Below are 18,749 nucleotides of genomic sequence, written 5' to 3' on the forward strand. Positions count from 1 at the left end.
TCCAATCCATCCCTCTATCCACTACACCCCACTAGGTAAATCATATACATGCAATGTACATAAATTTAGTTCTGTGAAGATGAAGGCTCCACATATTTGAGACTAAACTCTACTGAGCACAGTTATTTCTATATCAATATGCAGTCTTACACTGACATGTCTGAGAAGAAGCTCCAGTGAACTTAAGGAGATTTACTTCTGAGAAGACATGTAGAGGCCCATAGTCTCAAACAGAAAATACATAGGAAATGGTTAGAAAAAAGTTAAGATTCTTTTCCACATGTGGGTGAGTATGTCTGTTTTTGCATCCTTTTCACCCACTATTCACACAGCTTTAAATAACTTGGTGATAGTCAAAGATACACTGCTTTCTGTACTGAAGAACATCTCATTCCATGCACAAACAACAATTGGACATGCACTCAGTTGTTTCTTCTGCACTGGTGACTGGACAATGTGCTCTGTTGCACTTGAGAACAGCAGAATAACTTAAAGGAACCAAGGCAGGCCCAGAGGTCTCTCCTCCAGCACTGTCTGTCAATTCCCAGCATTTGCTGCCCAAGGCAACTGCCTCGTTCTGTCTAGTAGCAGGAAGAGACCAGAACTCTAATCACAGAAAACTCCTGGCATGCTTGATCATCTAGTTGGCAGAACACACACAGCTGCCCAATGTACAAAGACCAGCTTTTCCTATATCACAAGAAACATTTTTAACCATTTGTGGTGGTATTCACAGTCCTGCACATAGTTCTGCACAGCAAGAGTTAATGAGATTGTGTTATGAGACAGCAGAGGCTGCTTGTCATGCTTCCCCATATTCAGGAGAGATGTGTGAATGGATCCACAGATCTGGTCTTTCACAAAAGCATATGGAGGATATCTGCATAAAGTTTGTTTATGGGTTCATCAAGTATTTCAGACAAACAATCTAAATAACATCTCTAGCACTAAGGCTTGTGCAGATAAATCTGAAAGCTGTGATCCATGCCAAATAACATTGGAGGGAATGGATGACAGTACTGTCTTCCCGAACTTAACTATCTAGACCTATTGTTAACCTCACTCCTACTAATGAGACTTGTATCCCATAGCTGGCATCAACTAGAGCAGACCAACTGACTCACTTGGAATTATATCAGCTTTGACTTACTGTTTGGCAATTGAATCAATGGCTCTGCTCTACAGTGAAAATCAATAATAGAATACTGGCCATGGGACCTGGTCCTGAAGAACTGAAACCAGGAGCCTGTTCTTTCTAGTTTGGGAAAATAATACAGTGTGCTATGCAGGGAAGTTTGGCTCACTCCATTACCTATTGTTTCTGTCCCTCTCCATCCTCTGCTGCTCACCCATATCAAATAAGCATGTGGCTGTGCGCTTTAGCCTTTCCTGGAATAAAGGATTTTATTTCAGCAAAGCATATGGTTGAATTTTGTTTTATTCATTGGAATATCAGAAAAACAAAACATGGACATGCTTATTACCTTATTTATACACGTTTTGTGTTGCTCCCCCAACCTCAGAACATGAATTGATAGCAGCAGGAAGAGAAGTACTTAGAAGAAATGTTAGTTAGGAGGTTTTTTTTCTTTACACAGCTGTTGATTCAGTGTAAAGGTCTAGCAGGTGGAATATAATCAAGTGGCAGAAGTTCATCCAGGATCCTGGAAAACAGCAGGTGTCCACCAGAAGGAGAATCAATTCAAATGTTTGCTTCTCTCCCCCCCCCCCCCACAATTTGAATTGACAACTCACAGTATAGAAAGTGAAAAGAAAATCACTAATTTTGTACTTAGCATGCTCTCTACACAGGTCATTTTGTCCTATCGAAGAAAAAGCTGCCTCCAAAGTCCTTTTTTGGGGGTCTAAACTTGTCTTCCTTTTAAAGGATAATTTAGTCTGAGAGGAGGTAGATTCCTCTTGAGACTGAACATGCTGTGGATGTATATATTCTTTACAAAAATCTAAGTTGGCAATCAGGTCTTTCAGGGGACAGCTCCCAAATTATTTAACGCACCATTACAATAACTGCTCTGATTTATTCCCTTGCAAATTAAAGACAAAAGACTATTTGAGGCAGAAAAGCAGGTTCTCAGCAGAAACAACAAACAAGATGTTGAAGTGAGACATCTTTAGACTCTGAACAACTTATACATAAACAAGTTTCAGAGTTGAGGAGACTTTGGCCTTCCACATGTTCCCTGGCAATAGCTTCCGAGATACAGTACATACCGCCTGTGATACTGGAGCTAGTAAATATCCATCTTCTTGACTAGTAGCCACTGACAACTTTTGCCTCCATGAATTTGGCTAATCCCCAAGTAAAACAGTCGAAGTTAATAATATCAGCTGTGGGTCCGATGGCAATTTTTAGAGTTTATATTTTAATTGCTTTTTAATCGTTTTTGACTTTTTATTGTATTTTAAATGTTCTATTAAAAAAAGGATCTGATTTCTGTTAAGTCCCCCTCCCCTGAAAATTCACTGCAGATTCATAAAAGATGAGTGTGGATTCCATGAGGTATTGTTTTTCCAAAGTTGAGACGGATAAGGTTGAATTCTCCTAGTAAAAGTCTGAACTATTATAAGCCAAGGTTAACTGGATCATTAGAATAAATGTATTCAATTTTTTCCCAACATTGCAGCCATAACTTTGACAGAGATGTGGATTATTTATTCTCCTTTTGTGGAACCCAGCGATTTAGTGAGGTTCACCACAGGGCATGTTTCCCAAACAATTATGGCCAGCTGGTTTCTGCATGCTCAAGAGCACAGCCTTGAGAAGTTACTCATCACTGAGCATTGTTTCCTTCTAATGCACAATCTAAACCTTGCCAATCTGTAACAAAGACATCATGCCAAAAAACCTGAGCAGAATTTGGATCTCATGAGCTGAAGGGTTTTCTCCAGGCTATTCCTCAATGTCATTTTTGTCTTTTCTTTCCCAACTTTTTTTGTTGTAACTTTTTGATTTTATTCTTTCTTTCTTATGCCTCCTTGTTCCACTTGTCACTGAGTGTAGTGTGTGCTAGGTAATTGACTTGTTTTGAATAAAAAGACAGAAAAAAACCATTAAGAATTCAGAAGATCGTTTGATGTCTTGGAAGGGTCAAGAGGTCCATTATTTTCAAATAAAATTAAGAGAGAAAAGCCAAATGGTGGCTAAGAGCACTCTGATGCATCTGCATTTTAATTGCTGATACTGGGATCATTTACACCCACTCTTTCTTTCTGTAATCAGAATCCTCATTCTCCAAATTCACCAAATGTCTTTTTCAGTCATTTTTTTGCAGACGTTGCACATATTGAGTGCTTATGTAGGTTATTTAAACTGCATTGCATGTTCTGCTTATTAACTCTTATTTGATCTTTGCTGGCTTTGAAGAGATTACCTGGAAAACCTTCCTTAAGAGGAAGAACATAATACGTAACAAAAAATAAAAATAAAACAGGCTTTCAGGATGTTCACTGTATGGTGCTATATATGTTGGATATGAAAACATGGATTTTAATACTGTACAGTGTAGGAAAATATCAGGAAAAAAATAGAAGGATTTGAAATATGCATTTGTTACAGGATACTAAGGTTTTTGTGTGCTGAGAGAGTGACCAAGCAAAATATACTAAGAACAATGAATAAAGACCAAAAATTAATAAAATAAAATGCAGAAAGTAGAATAACTTGGTCATATAAAGGAAATGGAAACTGTGGATAGTTGTAGCTGATAATTCATAGTAAAATATATGGAAAAAGACATGCAGGCAGAAGAAATTCTTCTTGGCTAAAGAACCTGGAAGACTGGTTTAGATTCAAAGCAACTTTGTGGTTCATAACCCCCCATATCAAAGCTCAAAACAGCCTTGATGATGTCTTTTCCTTTTCAGATTCCAGATTGAATATCACAAATTTCTCACTGCATACAAGGTGCAAGCCTTTATTGAAACACCTTGAGCATCACTTTGCTTCCATGAAAAATCAAAGCTCTCAGTAGATAGAATACCGATAGTTCTATCAGTATTCTATCTACTGGTGATTTCTTCCTGGTGCTTTCAGAGCAGCTTTCACTTCACTTTCTAGATGTGCAGGTTCTTCAGTATATTGTTTCTACCTTCTTGATTTTCTGGTCAAATAATGAGCTTTCCTATTAGGTCATTCAGCATTCCTAATCTAGGTTTAAATTTTCCTTTGCTTTCTTGGATCTTCTGGAAGAGATCTCTTATTTTCCCCCTTCTGTTCTCCTCTATATCCTTGCAGTGTTTTTTGTAATAGTTCTCTTTGTCTCCGTGTGACAGTTGCTGAAAAACTGCATTCAAGGTACCGACCCTATTTCTGTCACCTTTGCTTCTCACCTGTCCTTAACAATTTTAAGTGTTTCTTCTGTCATCCCTATTTTTTCCTCTCTTTTTTTAAATAAAGGAATTGTCTTTTTGCATACTTCTTCAATAATATCTCTGGTTTCAATCCACAGTACTTCTGGTTCATAGTCAATTGAGTTTAGTAATACAAATCTGTCCTTTATGTGGAACTTTAAATTAATCACGAATGCTTTCCTCCTTTAGTACATCTTCAGCTAGGGGCACTGGAAACATCTCATTCATGTTTCTCAGTATATCCGAACTCAGGGAGCTTTCATTATTTTAAGACAGGGTTGGGCAATATCAGGAGCCAAATTCCATTCTTAGAAACCACTTTAGACTAAACACCGCAATTACTGCACCAGCAAAAGCCACCAACAAGCTATCCTGCTGAAATCCAGTGGCCAACTAGAAGAGACTGCTTAGACACCTGAAATCTAGTGAGTTTAAAAAACGGACATTTCCATTCTCCTCAGCATGTTATTGGAGTTACCAGAGCCAAGAACAATGAAACTAGGTTTTTCTCATTCATGTAAATTTACCCATTTGAAGCTAGATTAAAGTACCTACAATGAACATTTGGTCACAGATATGGTATACCTTCAGGAGCCTTCACACTAGCAGCCTTCAATACATTCATAATTCTCAAAAAGTCCAAGCTCTGGTTTGTAGACTTTTTCTTTCTGCTGCACAAATACTGTATATGCATATGTACATATCTACATGCTGACTATGTTAGTTTGGATTGTAAAAAATGAGAACTCTCCTTTTAGACAAATACATTTCACCAATCTACATGAGTATTCTTTCAACTCTGCACAATTTTAATTTTGAAAAATGGAATGTGCATTCAAATTTTCTGGAAGTAGTGGTGCTCCTCAACATTTCTTAAGCATCTTAAATCATACTTTGTTCAGTTGTTCTTTGGTACATGCTTGGAATGAAATAATTTACAAGGTGAATGCTATAAAGAGCTCACGGTTTCTTTTTAGCTAGAACAATAGCCTACTGCTGCTTGTAACTTTTTAAAAAATCAAAACAGTGTCAATTACATGACACTGCTTTAAACACTCTGCGGTATCTCCTGTACAGGCTCTTAGTCAGAGACATTGAAATGCAGTTGAAGACTTGAGAGGGGTGTAGCAGCTGTCAGGATCAGAAAAAAAAATCTGTCATAATCTGAATTATTCCCTAGTGCCTAAATTGTTACGCCATTTCCTTACTTTGCCATACTATTCATTAGTACAACTTTGGAAGTTTCTGACTCTGCAGAAGCAACCTGCAGAGGAGGAGTGTGACAAAGTGTTGTTAATTGTTTTATGCAAACTGCTGTGCCAGCTGGATTTTGTTGTACCATTTCGGTTTTGAATTATATATTTGCTCTTGCACTCAAGGCCTATGGGCTAAAGATTTCTATGTATAGTCAGTCATAATGCTTCCTTTGCTACCTCTGCTGAGCTCAACTATAGTAAGGCCAGAGTATATCGCATTTGATGTAGGCTCTCTCCTATCTCTGCAAATGGTTCCCTATTGTCTCTAGATTGTTCAACATTTTGGCTTGAATGTTGTTTTCACTCTTTGCCTTGAGCCTGTTTTAAAGTTAGGCTAGCCTTTGGCAGAGTTGTGAGAAAACACCAACTGACAAATGTTGGCATGTAAAACCAATTTGCGCATGGATGATATATCTTCCTTTGGTCAAAACATTACTCAGACCAACTCAGAGTGCCATTACTTTCCCGGATTCTCCAATTTAGAAAGTTTAGAACTCATTAGGGAGAAATGAACCACGCCACTGACAGTACGTTTGTTTTGCTTTTTCTGGTACAAATGACAGACAGATTGTGTGCAAATGAACCAGCCAGCTGAGTTTTGATTAATGCTTTTGATGTAGGTACTCATTTGGGGAAAACCTATTATTATTATGATTATTAATTCAGTCCCATTTCTAAAGAGTACAAACACAATGACAGTTGGGATCACATTGGTGGATTAAAAACAGGCAGAGCTGCAGGCTGCAAGCTAGACATCAATGTATGGGGATGAAGATACTTTACAATAGGAGCTTGACAACTCGGATCTCTCTGGCAGAATCCCAGCAACTGAAGTAATTTAACAACAAATCACCAGAAGACATCATACAATTGCAGCAGCACTAAAGCGACCACTGTAATTTCAGAACTGGCTTCATGCTGGCGGGACATAGAAGTGGCAGGATGGTGAAGAGAGGCCACACAAGGGCACAGACAAAGCAAAGACCTATATGTCCTCTATTTTCTATCATACAGCCACACTTCCATGCTTGATAGCCAACCATGGACATTAAACCCTCTTTGTAGTGCAAAAAAAGGCTAAAATACAACATCAGCTCAAAAGCATAACACTTAGCACTTTGATTACTTTAAACACTGAGCACATAATATTCAGTAAGCCTAAGAATGGAGAGGGAAAAAAAAGATGTTTATCATTATCTTTCTATTGCAAAGGTTGCGAGTACAGTGACTCGCATGCCTGGGATCAGAGCTGAAGTGAGGTCTTAATAGACATCTCCATCTCCACAGCTTATGCCCAGAACATGGCACTTCTCTTTACCACAGAGGAGATTTTACTCAGGAAATGGGGGCAGGCTACCTAAAAAAGCATCTCCTTCCCTACTTACCTCCCTGGATTCTACAGCCACCATTTGAGGTCTTTCTCCATATGGTCCAGCCAAATAAGGTGTTTGGCAGGTGACTACAAAGGAGGGGTTCTTTTCAGCATAGGTATTCCCCGGGTTTGCTGTTTTGTTCTTTTTTAGTACTTGTGAGTCTGTATTCACCCAGTTGTTTTAATAATCCTTTGAACACTCCCAGATATTTACATTTTTTATTCTGCTGAGTTCTTCTTAGTTTTATATGCCACTTCTTCAGTCATCACCAAAGCTGTGCATTCCCTTGGATCAAAAAGCAAAATAACAATCCAGGAAAGAGAAAATGGTGGAAATTGGAAGTTACTGTACCTATGCTGCTTTCAGGACTGCCTTGTTTATAGTCCAACATCTTCTTTTCCTCAACTGGCTTTTCTCCATGACTACCTGCTGTCTCTCACTCTTCTGTCTCCTTATTTTGGCATCAGGTTGTTCTCCAGTCTGGGGCAAATCTACTATGAAATTAATCAGTCTTAAGTTTCATGGCCCCTAATCTTGTAGAGGCCCCAGAAGCAACTTTAGTCCATGTGTGGTGATATGTAATAGAACAACTCTAATGGTTACCAGACTTTGTTCCTGGTTGCAAAGGGCCCCCATAACAGTTCAAGTTACTGGGCCCCAAAATGTAGGTCCGCCACTGGACCCAGCCTTCCTGATCCCCTAATCCTGCTGCATTTGTTAAATGTAATTCAGTGAAAAACAACATTGGTTTCGTTTGTTGCGATGGCTTTCCATATTCACTCAAACTTCAGAATACTGGGATACCGTAGCTGTTAAGGGCCATATCCTTGACTGACACATTATTTAGGCATTATGCATATGGTATGGTATCCCCTTCATGGATTGCTGCCTTGTCCCAGTGAAAGGGCTTGAGTATTTCGGAGAAGCTATGGGCTATGCTGTGCAGGGAAGCCCAAGATGGACCGGCCATAGTGGAGAGTTCTGACTAAACGCAATCCGCATGGAACAGGAGCTGGCAAGCCATTCCAGTATCTTTGACAAGAAAATTCCATGAACAGAAATAGAAGGCTGAAAGATATTATGCTGGAAGATCAGCCCCTCAGATCAGAAGGTTTCCCGCATGCTACTGAGGAAGAGTGGAGGACAAGTACAAGTAGTTCCAGAGCTAATGAAGTAGATGGACCAAAGCCAAAAGGATGCTCAGCTGCAGATGTGCCTGGAAGTGAAAGGAAAGTCTGATGCTGCAAAGTGAAATACTGCATAGGAACCTGGAATGTAAGATCTATGAACGTTGGGAAGCTGGGTGTGGTCAAACAGGAGATGGCAAGAATAAACATTGACATCCTGGGCATCAGTGAACTAAAATGGACAGGAATGGGTGAATTCAATTCAGACGATTATAATATCTACTATTGTGGGCAAGAATCCCATAGAAGAAATGGAGTAGCCCTCATAGTCAACATAAGAGTGGGAAAAGCTGTACTGAAATAAAATCTCAAATATGATAGAATAATGTCAATACAAATCCAAGGCAGACCTTTCAACATCACAGTAATCCAAGTTTATGCACCAACCACCAATGTTGAAGAGGCTAAAATTGACCAATTCTATGAAGATTTACAACTCCTTCTAGAACTGACACCAAAGAAATATATACTTCTCATTACAGGGGATTGGAATGGTAAAGTAGGGATTCAAGAGATAAAAGGAACAATAGGTAAGTTTGGCCTTGGAGTTGAGAACAAAGCAGGGCAAAGGCTAATAGAGTTTTGTCGAGAAAACAAGCTGGTCATCACAAACACTCTTTTCTAACAACACAAGAGGCGACTCTACACATGGAAATCACCAGATGGGCAATACTGAAATCAGATTGATTATGTTCTCTGCAGCCAAAGATGGAGAAGCTCTATACAGTCAGCAAAAACAAGACCTGGAGCTGATTGTGACTCTGATCATCAGCTTCTCATAGCAAAATTCAAACTTAAACTGAAGAGAGTAGGAAAAAACACTGGGCTACTCAGGTATAATCTAAACCAAATCCCACAGTGGAAGTGAAGAACAGATGTAAGGAACTAGATTTGATGGATAGAGTGCCTGAAGAACTAAGGATGGAGGCTCGTAACATTGTACAGGAGGCAGCAACAAAAACAATTCAAAAGAAAAGGAAATGCAAAAAAGCAAAGTGGCTGTCCAATGAGGCCTTAGAAATAGCAGAGAAGAGAAGGGAAACAAAATGCAAGGGAGATAGGGAAAGTTACAGAAAATGGAATGCAGACTTCCAAAGAATAGAAAGGAGAGACAAGAGGGCATTCTTAAATGAACAGCACAAAGAAATAGAAGAAAAGAATAGGAAGGGAAAAACCAGAGATCTGTTCAAGAAAACTGGAGATACTAAAGAAACCTTTTGTGCAAAGATGGACATGAAAAGGGACAAAAATAGTAGTAGGGACCTTACAGAAGCAGAAGACATCAAGATGAGGTGGAAAGAATACACAGAGGAATTATACCAGGAAGATCTGGATGACCCGAACAATCCAGATAGTGTGGTTGCTGACCTTGAGCCAGTGAAGTCAAGTGGGGCCTTAGAAAGCCGCTTAGACTGGTTGTTCGACTAGATAGGTGGGGTATAAATGCAATGAATATATAAATAAATAAAAATGAATAAAGAATGGCTAACAACAAGGCCAGTGGAGGTGATGGCATTCGTGTTAAACTATTAAAAATCTTAAAATTGATGCTGTTAAGGTACTACACTCAATGTGCCAGCAAGTTTGAGAAACTCAGGAGAGGATTGGAAAAGATCAGTCCACTTCCCAATCCCAAAGAAGGGCAGTGCTAAAGAATGCTCTAACTACTGTACAATTGCACTCATTTCACACACTACCAAGGTTATGCCCAAAATCCTACAAGGTAGACTTCAGCAGTATGTGGACCGAGAACTCCCAAAAGTACAAGCTGGATTTCGAAGGGGCAGAGGAACTAGAGACCAAATTGCTAACATGCACTGGATTATGGAGAAATCCAGAGAGTTCCAGAAAAACATCTACTTCTGCTTCATCGACTATGCAAAACCCTTTGACTGTGTGGACCACAGCAAACTATGGCAAGTTCTTAAAGAAATGGGGGTGCCTGACCACCTTATCTATCTCCTGATAAATCTGTATGTGTGACAGGAAGCAATAGTTAGAACTGGATATGGAACAACGGATTGGTTCAAAACTGGGAAAGGAGTACGACAAGGCTGTATATTGTCTCCCTGCTTATTTAACTTATATGCAGAATATATCATGTGAAAAGCTGGATCCCAAGCCAGAATTAAGATTGCCTGAGGAAATATCAATAACCTCAGGTATGCAGATAATATCACTCTGATGGCAGAAAGTGAATTAAAGAACCTCTTAATGAGGGTGAAAGAAGAGAGCGCAAAACTGGTCTCAAGCTCATAATCAAAAACAAAAAAATTAAAACAAAAAACCTTAGATCATGGCCGCTGGTCCCATCACCTCCTGACAAATAGAAGGGGAAGATATGGAGGCAATGACAGGTTTTACCTTCTTTGGCTCCATGATCACTGCAGACGGTGACAGCAGCCACAAAATTAAAATACACCTGCTTCTTTGGAGGAAAGTGATGATAAACCTAGACAGCATCTTAAAAAGCAGAGAAATCACCTTGCTGACAAAGATCCGCATAGTTAAAGCTATGTTTTTTCCAGTAGCGATGTATGGAAGTGAGAGCTGGACCATAAAGAAGGCTGATCGCCAAAAAAATGATGCTTTTGAATTGTGATTCTGGAGGAGACTCTTGAGAGTCCCCTGGACTGCAAAGAGAACAAACCTATCAATTCTGAAGGAAATCAACCCTGAGTGCTCACTGGAAGGACAGATCCTGAAGCTGAGGCTCCAATACTTTGGCCATCTCATGAGAAGAGAAGACTCCCTGGAAAAGACGCTGATGTTAGGAAAGTGTGAGGGCAAGAGGAGAAGGGGACGACAGAGGATAAGATGTTCGGACAGTGTCATCGAAGCTTCCAACATGAATTTGACCAAACTCCAGGAGGCAGTGGAGGACAGGAGGGCCTGGCATGCTCTGGTCCATGGGGTCAGGAAGAGTCTGACATGACTTAACGACTAAACAACAAATGGTACCCATGTGCATTCCATCATTGTTGCTACCTTGGAGCACAGCTTTGAAAAGGAACCCAGACACCAATTCTCACAATGTTGCAGCTAGCATAGTCAGGTTTTTTGCGTGTGTTTTTCATTTTTTCATTTTTAGAAAAGGAACATTTGAAAATTCTGCCTTGGAGCGACATGGCTGTCAGAGCCAGAGTAGTGAACTAAAATATATTCATTTGTTCACTGAAATAGACACATGGCATCGACAGGGGAATCCAGATGTCTGCCTTTCATTACCTTGCATATGGCTATTGCCTGCAATCAGTCAGCTCCTCATTATCACGATCACTATGGCCACAAAGTGTTTCATGATTCTGCACCAGGGAATCTTGGCCAGAAAGAGTACTTGGGTTTCATCACTCCCCAAATACTTTGAGTGTGATAATATATATTGCTGGTTTCTCCTCAAATTAAGCCAGGACACACTGTTGCAAAACATGTGCATTGCAGAGAGCAGGCATTTATCCCTTTGTACAAGAGAAGAAGAGATAGAGTGATAAATACCTTATCTGGTCTTTATCACTCTAGAAAACAGCATTCACTAAGAATGATGTGCAAGAGATCTTGAAGGTCATTTGCTTCAGCTTTCTACAATGGTCAGGGCAGAAGACCCAGGTGTTGCTACTTATAGAATCCTAAACCAAATTAAAATCCATATAGTTCACATTTACCTCCATTCAACAATGTAGATAAAAGCATTTCCAGAATGATGGGAGATCAAGCATTACTTGTTTTTTTTCTCCCCAGCAGCACTTCAGAGACAGACATATGGGGAGCCAGAAACTGCCATAGCACTTAGAAGAGCTGAACCTGAATGCCTGAAATCTCTCCCAATTTGAAGTCTTTCAACTGCAAACAGTGATTTATGAAACAATGTTCAAAATCCTATTAGATTATTGGTTTCCAGCCTTGGGTCCCCAGATGTTCTTGGACTAAAACACCCAAGAATCTTCACCACTAGCTCTGCTGGCCAGGATTTCAGAGAGTTGTAGTCCACGAACATTTGGGAAGTCAAGGTTAGGAACACTGTATTAGATGCATTCATTGGCATGATACAGTTGGCACAAATTTCTTCGGTGAATTGCTGAAAGTTAAGAAATTAGTGTAGGCATTGGCTGTTGTGAGCTAAGCTATGCAATTTGGCAAAGAGATATTTTTCCAGTTGCATAACATTGGTGAGCATAAGTAATAAGATTTTGGCTATGTAGTTTGGCCAAAGGCTGACTAGACAAAGGATGAATCCTCATTGGGAAGCAGTGCACTCTTAAAGGGTAAACATCTGCTTATTCCATCACAGGCTTGCTTAAATCTGCATTTTGTAAATTAGCATGCTTTGTTTTGTAATTGGTCAATTGAGAGATAGCAGGAATTTTTATCATGTCTGATGTCTCAGGCAGGTAGTACTGAATAGATTTCCGTAGCCTACAGAGATAGCATAGTAAGAGTTGGAAATATGCAACTGGATTCTAACTCTGACAAACTGCTAAATACTAGCTGCTAAATTAAAAAATATATAGAACACATAATGATAATTGACATCAGAAGCATGGTCTGATTTTAAAAACTCCAAGAATTGTGTACAACTCCTTTTGTTTTTCACTTGAAATTATATCTTATGTTTTGGTTTATAAGTTCACCATAAACTTTCATTATCATATGAAAAATTAAAAAGATTCTGTAATATCTTAAAGCTCTATAAATAAGTGCTTTTTAAAAACAGTGACAAAATGCAGATTTTATGGCTTCCAAATCCAGCTTTTTGTCTTCCCCATACCCATTTTGCTTCACTGATGAACTCCAAATATTCTACACTATTCTGTGGGTTGACCTAGTAATGGTATTATCCTAATAAAGACTTTGAAATTTTTCATATAGTCAACACAACTACCATTGCTCTTTGTGTGAAAAGATAATTCAGAATTAGAGATGGGCACAACCTGAACTACAAACGGAAAGAAACACAAAGCAAATCAGTCATCCAGGTGAATTTATCTGGAAGTTGGGTCATAGCAACTGGCAGACTACAGGAACCACTTGCACTTCAGCCTGAGATGCAGACAACAGAACCTCACCCTGACAACCCTACGCCTACATTCTACTGTAAAGCAAAAAGTAAAGCGTACTGCTTATATACTGCCCCATAGCGCTTCAAGCACTCTCTGGGTGGTTTACAAGTTAATTATGCAGGCTACACATTCCCCCCACCCCTGTGAGCTGGGTACTCATTTTACTGACCTCGGAAGGACAGAAGGTCGAGTCAACCTTGAGCCTGATACCTGGGACTGAACCCTGGGTAGTGAGCACAGTTTTGGCTGCAGTACAGCAGTTTACAGAGCCATGAGGCTCTGTAAGAAGCCAACAGGGGAACAAGATCCTTGAGAAGGCACAAACAGCTGCTTAATGAAACGACCAGACAGGTCCACTTCACCATAGACACTTAAAAACACTGAGAAGACTGCCTTCACCAAGAACTACTTTCCACACTACCCAAACCAGTCCTAGATTTTATCTGCAAAGTACACCTGGTCCAGCCCTTCAAAGGCAAAGAGAGGCAAACCAGGACATTTGTTACCCTATCTTCTGAAAACAGTCAGCAGGAGAACTCAACAGGAAGGACAACAAGGGTACCACAGTGGAGGACATAAAGGACAAATGAGTGAAAAATCTCTCAGACAGGGGACTCACTTGGTCAGAGAGGGAAGTCTTAGCCAAAAGCCTAAATTTTGTCATCACACCCAAACAAATTCCAATTGTGGACTTCATCACAGTCACAGAATTGGCTATCTGGAATAACAATCTATTAGTGACAGAAGCTGAACAACTCCGGATGAAAGTTTCTGCAACACTTTCCAGTGCTCAACCGCCACCATCCAACCACACCAAAGAGGAAAGAAATGCTCTGACATCTCTCAGCAGGAATGACTCTCATCACTCATTGCAACACACACTAGGGGGTCATCAGGATGCTAAACCACAGAGCAAGAAACATCTCCACCTCCACAGAAGTCAAGAAAAAGGAAGATGGACATCTGAGGACAGCCCTTAAGGTCTGTGGATATCCAAAACGGGCCTTTAACAAGGCAATGTCCTGACTCATGAGGACTATGGAACAGTCTGAGAACCAGAGCTGATGGAAGAACCTGGTCATTCCTTACATGGCGGGTGTGTCTGAAAAGCTCAAAAGGACTTTTTGGTAAACATCACATACTGTACCCGTGCACTTCAAACCCACAAACACACCAAGGCAAAGACTCATCCACCCAAAAGATCGGAAACCAAAACACAACAGGAGCAATATAGTATATGCGGCCCAATGCAAAGAGGAGTAATTGGAGTTCTACATTGGAGAAACCAAACAGCCACTAAACAGGAGAATGGCCCAGCACAGGCGGGACAATGGCTCAGGACCACAATCAGCAGCATTCCTTCATTTGAAGGACAAAGGACACTCATTTGATGACCAAGATGATAGGTGGTTTGAGAGAGGGGACAGAGAGGCCATACATGTGCATACAGAAAATTCCTCACTCAACAGGGGTGGAGGCCATAAATGTCTCCTATTTATCATGCTGCCCTTTCATCCATCCCCAGAAAGATTGGGACCACACACACCAGAAAGACCACGATGACTGTTAACAGACTAGGGGAAAGTGAAACCAATGTGGAGATCAGGGATATCCTACCAACTCTCCTTAGACTGAAGAAGCTACAGTACTTGGATGAGTAGCAAAATGTTTCAACCTAACACGAAAGAAGCCCAGTTGCCATGACTCAACTTCCAGACAAAGTGTCAAATGTTTTTCTGCTCAGCACTTCGTTTTGCTTTGGCAAAATGGATGCTGCTTCTGCCCCCTTCCCCCTCCCTACCTGGTCCTGCCACCTCTTCCTCCTCAGCTCATAGGTGTGCATATGCGCAGAGGCAGCTGGTCTGGCTGCCAGAAGGGAAGCCAGGCCACTGTCTCTAAAGATGGCAGCAGCTGAGGATGAAGAGGAGGAAGCTGTAGAACCAGGTAAGAAGGTAATGGGGGGCAGGGGGAAGTGGGTGGATGGGCAGCAGAGGGTCTGGAGGCACTAGGTTTCCCTCCCCCGGGCACAAACTGGTAAAATACAAACCATGAACCTGTTTCATTTTCCAGGTTTCAGGGTGGTTCATGGTTCATGGGTAGCCACAAACCGCCCTTATTCTTCATTTTTCCTGTTCATGCCCATCTCTATTCAGAAACATTTCTATCAGGGAGGGTCAAACTCTAGTGCAATCTTATACTCCTTGGGAGGCATCTGTTGGATTAATTCCCACCTTTATGAGTTAGTACAAAACTACGCAAGACTGTGTATCCAAGTTATAATTTTGTTACCTGGAAGTATGAAGCTCACATGTAATTTCTGTCTGTCTCCTCCTCCTCTTAATAGTTTCTTTTCTCCGAAGTAGCACAGAAGTATTTCAGTGTCCACTCACTTGTACTGTTTCATTAAAGAAAGCCTGAAGCAACAAAGCTGAGATGCTTGCCTAGATTCTTTAATTAAGGCATGCTTCAAATATGTTGCCTGGTCTGCTGTACAGACAGCAAGCATGTTATTTAAAATTTAATTTGATAGACCTGCCAAACTATACAATAACAATTCAGGCACCAGATTGCTTGCTGGGTAAAATATAAGCACTTTTCTGTTTTTCTTGTATCTCCCTTCTTGTAGCTGCTTTTAAAATATAAAGACCTAATATACTACAAGAAAACTTGATTTGACATGGACTACTTGAGCTATAATTATGGATGCCTTTATGTATACTTGTTAATGAAGAAATGGGAGAGCTCTTGTAAAAATAGATTACACAGTTGTTTGTCCCCTCACTTCCTTCAGAGCAAGCTGTTACTTATAATTGCTTTGATTTAATCAACTTCAGGTGAAGCTTTTTCTTTCTTTCTTTCTTTCAATCAATCAGTCAAGTTTATTTTAAACACATGTTAAATGTGTGTATCACATAGAATCTACACAGGAAATTCCATTGCCAGAAGAAAATGAACACACGAAGACCAGGATTTGGGATACATGGACTCCCATCATCCTCAGCCATTTATTTATTTATTCAATTCAATTGATGGATATACCTTATAGGAGTTGGGAAGCATCCAGAAGATGACAAATCCTGCATATTTTGTCTGGACAACTGCATAAGTATTGCTGCAAAAGTATATTGAAATGCCTTTGTGCATGTGTTATGGTAAAAGGAAGCTATGAAGTATATTTTACTACTACTATTACTACTGCTATTATGGCTACTGCTGCTGCTGCTGCTACTACTACTACTGTTATTTTTATTATGAAATCTTGGGTCAGTAAGTAGCTATAAGTTATAGACATCACTACGTTGACATACTGTTTGTGTTTTGGAAAACAAAAAAACAGGTACAAAGATTTTTCAATGCACTCCTGTATTTCATTAAAAATCAGCTTCTACACAAAGAGCTTTGATCACCTCAAATTGCCATGTTCTGTACTGTTGCTATCAGTATTTTTTTACAACTTTTGTAAGACATTTCCTTAATCTCAGTTTATCAGCGGGTTTTTTTGTCCATGTCATTCCATTTATTTGTAAACCACTTAAAACGAAGGTTTAGTATTAGTACCTGTTTGTACAAGGGGCAGGGTTCAGGCAGCAAGAGATTAACCCCACGGGAAGCTTTCAATTCATACAGCACCACAACTCAACAACCATAACAGCAAACATTCAGCTGAGAACCTCATTTACTAGATGTCTTCCAGACTGGAAAAAAAATTACATTTTAAAAGAGATACTGATTCCTTAAAGAGAAGAGAAGTGGATTTTAAAGGTGAAAGTTGGACACAGATCCCCACAAATTCTGCATTTGTTTGCCACCAACCAGCACAATGGACTACAATTTCCATGTGTAAGAATCCTATATTTAACCAACACATTTGCCGAATGATATTCACAGATAGGATATCAGTGTTCCCTATAGGTATAAAACTGGAGTAAAGCTCTGCTTATTTTTGTGATTACCTATGTAAATATAATAGATGTGAACATCTTGCAGCATTTGTGGGTGACAGGTGTTCCTGATAGTTTCTTATTCCAAGGTATGACAATTTAATTAAAATTGATGTTTGCTTAATAATAACCAGGTTACAGCTACATCATGGAAAATAATATCATGAGAAAATGCTATATTCATTATTTGGAGGTGGGATATAAAATCAAAAGATCATTTCCAGTGGAAATGGGAGCATATCTAGAAATTTCTGGCAAAAGGTCTCCAAGGAGATCTCAGAGATAGTTCTTCAGCCAGGGAGCTCCACTCTAGTGCTGGTTTAGCTATCAGTCTTTCTGGACTCCCTTGTCTGTTTTCTGCACAAGGATTAGGTTGCATTTACCTTTTACCCCCTAAAAAATTTATATACGCCCAAACTACCCCCTTGATTTGAAAGGAAGGATCTCGGTCACGTGTGGCCACTCGAGTGCTGCTGCTGCTGCGCTGCCTGCAGCTGGGCCTCTTCCTCCTCCTCCTCCGCCGCCACCGCCTGGCGGGGCTGCAGTCAGTCCTTCGCCCTACCGGGGTGGCTCACTTTCTCCGCTGGCAGGTGGCTCCTGGGTGGCCATCAAAGGGCAGCAGGTGGCTTGCCCGTCGGGGCCACATCGGGCTCCCGTGAGCCTTGCCGTCAAAGCACTGCGTCAGCTGGCACACAGAGGGCAAGAGACTCCACCAGGCTCGGCCGGCATGGAAGTCCCACCAAAGGAAACCACGTGGCTGGGCCACTGCCACCCGATGGGCTCCTCCAGGAATGGGGACAAGGTGTGGGGTGGCATTGGCGTCCCAGCACCAGGAGGCTGAGCCTGACCTGGGCCACCGTCATGCCCGCACCTGCCCCCTCCACCGTGATTCACCTATTGAGGCACTGGAAGGAGAGGCTCCCCCTGGCCGGGGCAATCTGGCTATTCGCCCCGGCCTTGCCCTCCACCATGGCTGGCCCTGCTGCTGCCGCCTCAGCTGCTGTATGCCACCGACCAGGGCCTGTCGCCGGCCGTTATACACCGTGGCTCAGTTGCAGCCAGGCTGGGGAAGGGGATGGGAAGGGGGAAATGGGGCAGCTGGAGACCCCCCTCCGGGCAGAGTAGTAGTAGTAGTAGTAGTAGTAGTAGTAGTAGTAGTAGTAGTAGTAGTAGTAGTAGTAGTAGTAGTAGTAGTAGTAGTAGTAGTAGTAGTAGTAGTAGTAGTGTACGGGGTTAGGGTCACATCCTCATTACCCCCAGGATTTTCATTTTTATCCCATTTGGGGTAATTAACCCCTGTTCCCTGACCACTGATTTAGAGCCAGTCCACACACAACCAGTTACAGGAAGTATCTTTTTCCAAGTTCTGAGTTGCAGTCAGTTTTTACAGTGTGTCAGGTCTTAGAAATACCTGTAAGAATTGTTGATCAAGTTTGTAAAGAAAGTTTGTAGAAAGAGTTGTTGAAAGACTAGGAACAAGCTAACAGTTAAACTCCAAGCAGCTGTGGAAACGAAATGCTGGAGAAGAAGGCTATAGAAGCTAATCTCCAATTGGCCGCAAGGG

At 40.8% G+C, this 18,749-nt stretch overlaps 1 long non-coding RNA gene across 2 annotated transcripts in view; it reads right to left on the reverse strand.

Annotated features, from left to right (window-relative positions):
• Positions 1-16,228, reverse strand: part of LOC110075161 (uncharacterized) — a 48,890-nt gene extending 32,662 nt beyond the window's left edge. For both annotated transcript variants that reach the window (XR_012085564.2, XR_002299917.3), the window contains exon 1: positions 15,534-16,228. This is a non-coding gene — a long non-coding RNA (uncharacterized LOC110075161). The remainder of the gene's footprint in view (positions 1-15,533) is intronic.
• Between the last annotated feature and the right edge of the window lie 2,521 nt (positions 16,229-18,749).

This window comes from Pogona vitticeps, chromosome 3, assembly GCF_051106095.1.
Source record: "Pogona vitticeps strain Pit_001003342236 chromosome 3, PviZW2.1, whole genome shotgun sequence".
Lineage (NCBI taxonomy): Eukaryota > Metazoa > Chordata > Lepidosauria > Squamata > Agamidae > Pogona > Pogona vitticeps.